The 4,375-nt window shown below is 36.3% G+C and overlaps 1 pseudogene; it reads right to left on the reverse strand.

Moving 5' to 3' along the window:
• Positions 1-3,785: 3,785 nt before the first annotated feature.
• Positions 3,786-3,903, reverse strand: LOC111827434 (annotated as a pseudogene).
• Positions 3,904-4,375: the final 472 nt, after the last annotated feature.

Consider the following 4,375-nt stretch of genomic DNA (forward strand, 5'->3'; position numbering starts at 1 on the left):
CCCTCTGGGGCAAGATTTGCTTCAATGGGGCTTTGGTGCTCACTGAGTCTGCCCCCTGAGTGTGTCCTTTATGGTTCCACGGAGCTGCAAACTGGATGGTCCCACTCTGACCTCTGGGCTTCCTGGCTCCTGGATCTCTAGGGAGGTGCTAATCTAGCCTTTGCCTGAGGCTATCCAGCAAAAGCCTCCCTGCAGGGCTTGGGCGGGGCGGGTCCCCCAGGATCAACAGGGCGGGGCTAGCAGTTATGGCTGCTCTCAGTCTTGCCCTCAGAGGCTCTGCTTCTCAGTGTCCTGCTAATCGCTGCATGCCCCTCGGAGAGAAAGCTGCCCTCAGGTTCCGACCAATGCCAGACAGTCCCGCTTCTCCCATATGAGTCTGGGTCCCTAGAGACTCACCCGGAACTGGAGCTCAGAGCCTGAGACTCCCTCCCGATTGAAAACGACAACCGCACCCTCAGCCGCCAGCCCGCTCAGCATGCACCTCAGCACCTTAGTACTTTACTTCCGTACTGCGCCTCCTCTGAGTCTCGATATGCTTTTCTCTTTCCTTCTAGTTGTAGAATTTCCACTCAGCCAGCCTTCCTGTGGTTCTGGATGATGTCCATTCCGTCTTTTAGTTGTATTTTTGAAGTGGTTGTTCGAGGCAGCAAACTCCGGTGTTTACCTATGCCGCCATCTTGGTTTTCCTCCAACTGATGAATTTTGATATTGTGTGGTACATGTCCCGTATATGCTATGCCCTCAAGTAAGTGGATGTTGATGTATTACTATTATTATGTTGTTATATTGATTTATTATTTTTAATAAAAATATTATGCATATTACTGAGTTCCTAGGTAGTTCTAAGATGACTTCAGCTGCTAGGGACTTGAGGTGACTATCTTTGACCCCAAATAGAGTCTTGACGATGTTGGAAAAGGCTTTACCACTATCTACCACTCATCTTTTTCATGTTTTTTTGTTTTTTTTTCTGAGTATGTTCTTGCTTGTGGTTTCTCTCCCTTTTGTCTTAAATTTTTTTTTCTTAATGAGACTTTTCCATTTTAATGGTTTTAATATTACATTTCTAAATCTGGTTTTAAAATTAAGCTGGTTTGCAAAACAGAAAAGAGAACATACAAGCAGATGAAGCTGGTGTTAGAGAGGCTGATAGATCAAAATAATTTTTTTCAATAAGGAAACGCCACAGGTTTGTGGTATCTGGGGACAGATGATTATAGTCTATTTTGTGTCAAGTATATCCATTCCGTTCAGATGGGAAATGGATTTAATTTTTGAATGTTTCTCTTTATAATTAGTAATAAACTAGCTCAAATAATTAGAGAAACATAGGAAATGGAAGAAAATAATCTTTAATCAGTGATATATAACTGTTTTGGATAATAATTATTACCATACTTTTTGTATTTTTGTGAAATATCAGACCAACATGTGGATTATTTTATGGAAATAAAAAAGGAATATCATTTTTTACTTCAGAATTGGCATTAATACTTCTACATATTATCAGAGCTAGCACTTGTCAATTTACTGGAATGTTCTGTTTTAAACAGGTTGATTTTGACATTCTAAATAACAATCAAGCTATTGGATTTTCTCATTCTTCCCATGGGAGTAGTTAGAACTTAGATATACATTCTAGAGGAGTCATTAATTTTTAGCTAGTATTTAATTAAAGCCATTAGACCAGATGAAATTACTTAGGGAAAGAATAGACACGCACAGACATTATTTTGTTATAGTGGTTCTTAGCTGTCAATTATTGAAAAAAATGTATGTAATCAAGCCAATTAAATGGTGATCAATCTTATCATTAAAGAGAGATAAACAACTGTGGCACTATAGGGTAATAAAGTTATTGAAGTAAAACCTTGTTGGTATCAACTAGAGGGCATTGGCCTAAAGCCCTAATGGTTTTAGAGGTGATGAGACCCTGTACACTTAGCTGAAGCCAACTGTGGCTAGGTTTTACTATCTATTTATTATTTCTTTAAGTGGACTTGCCTAGAATAAAAAATAAAAAAGAGAATTTTTTATTTTGCCTTTCCTTCAAGTTACTTAGATTCTAAAATAGCTTCTTAATTTTACTAACTCGAATTCTAGTTCAAATGGCCAAATACAACTACACAACTCCATGACCCTTTCTAACTTCCTAATCAGGCTGGTTTCTTCTAGGTTAACATTCACAACCTCAGAATAATTTCAAAAGGGGCTCAACATTCTCTACTTAATGTGCAGTATAATGCATTAAATTTTACTTTTCTTCAATAACAAAAACAAACATGTATAAGATTTTAAAATTAATGGAATATTTTTTAAATAACACCAATAAATATAAAACTTTTTGTTGTTTTGTGTTATTTTTTCTGTTAGATCTTTTGATACTTATTTTGTTTTGTATCAGAAAACAATATAAATTTTTACTAGTAGAAATAGAAAATAGTAGTAAGAGAAAAGATAATGTATTTAGGTATATGTCACGATTTTAACTGAGAATTGGTGAGGTTGGCTAGGAAACAGAACCATAAAGCTTCCAAGGGCCATGGTACAAAGCAAACATAAGCACAGAGCAATACAGAGGTTATATTTTTGACTGCCTCTATCCAACTGAACACATTTTATTCAGGTCCTTTAAATCTTTAGTTTTCAGCCCCATTTGTAAACTGTGAGTTAATGACTTCGTAGGCTAATTTCCTGTTAAACTATCTCTAAACTTAAAGAATGTTATCACAGAAAGCTAAGGATCTATCTGAATTCCATTCTTATCTGAGGTCACAAACAAGCATCTGCATTTGCAATTAGTACATACCATCTAGCTGTGGATGGGCTGGTTTATTGGATCACAATTCTCACCTCTTCTCTTCAACTTAATGGAATTGAATCAAAGAAGGGGAGCTTCTTAAACTATTTTTCCCCATCAGTGATCTACAATTAGGCAGTGTTTGGTGGGAATAGCGTATCTCTCTTTCATCCAGAATGAGCTGGGTTGGCTTCAAGGCTGGAGTTGAGAATCATCTGAAGGTTTGCTCCTTCACATGTCTGATAGTTGATGTTGGTATCTGTTAAAATTTTATCTAGGCTGCCAATCAGAAAACCTACTCATAGCTTCTGTGCTTCCTCACAAAATGGTGGCTAGATTTCAAAGACAAGTGTTCTGATAGAGAAAAAGAGAGAGAGGTAGAGAAAGGAAAAGAAAGCAGGTGGAAGCCTTGGATATCAAACACCACATTCTGTTTATCTAAGTAGTCACAAATGCCACCAAAATCTAAGGGAATGGGTAATAAGTTCTACATCTTTATCAGGAGAGGCAAAGTTCTATAAGAACAGTTGGCAAATACAATCTACCATATTGGCTTGCTCAACAGGCCTCAGTATTGTTCCATGTCTACCTCCTTTCTTTCTAATTGAAAGCCAATAAAAGGTTGAGTTCAGACAGGAAAGGAAGGCCAGATTAAACAAGTGAAAGCCCCAGAACTCTAATTGGTGAATGTCAATTTTTTTCTTGGATGTCATGGCCTCATCAATAAATATTCATTCTTCCCAAACTACATAGAATCATTAAAAGATATTACTGAGTCAACTGACAAAAGTCAAGGGACATCTCAGATCACATCACTGTTGGAAGCTGATTATGGAGAAGTGGAAATTTTCCTTGATAAGAAATATTAGCCACTAGTACAATCATCTAAGTAAGTTCAACAAAGTTACATTGGATTACCTTTCAGAATGATAAGACCACTTACACCTGCCACTTTAAAGAGGCTACCTTTTGGAACATTTTTTCCCTATGTTTCTGATCTGGGCACTACTGGGGGCACTTACTGCCCACGCCAGTGAATCAAGACCAGCAGATTCTCTCCAAGAACTGTAGCACACCTTTTGGAACATTTTGAAGTACTTGACATCATCCCCAAACTGGTAGAAAACAGGAAGAATTATAAGAATTACAGTTTTGATAGGTTTGTTTTACTATAGCCACAAAATCTTTCATAAAATCATAATAGTATTTTTAATATTGTAGATATTTTATTTTCTTATTCTGACCCATTTTGCAATATGCAACCATATTTTATTATTTTTAAAATTGTGGTTTATACCATTCTTAGACATATTGTCCAGGTTGTTGTTTTGTTTTGCACTTAGCAGAATTAGAAGTCTAGTTTAAAGGATTATTCCTTAAAATATGTTTGCTACTATATGGACAATTAATTTATTCTATGTAATATAGAGATTTGTATACTAACTTCAAATTGAAAGTATGTGGCAATGTAGCTTATGAGTAGAGAACCTTGTTTGTATGCACAAGTAAATATTTTCATGGTGAAGTCAAATATATTTGCATATTTAGAGATACATTTGCATGTACAAATATGGG

The sequence above is a fragment of the Myotis lucifugus genome, unplaced genomic scaffold, assembly GCF_000147115.1.
Source record: "Myotis lucifugus unplaced genomic scaffold, Myoluc2.0 scaffold_163, whole genome shotgun sequence".
NCBI classification, from domain to species: Eukaryota; Metazoa; Chordata; class Mammalia; order Chiroptera; family Vespertilionidae; genus Myotis; species Myotis lucifugus.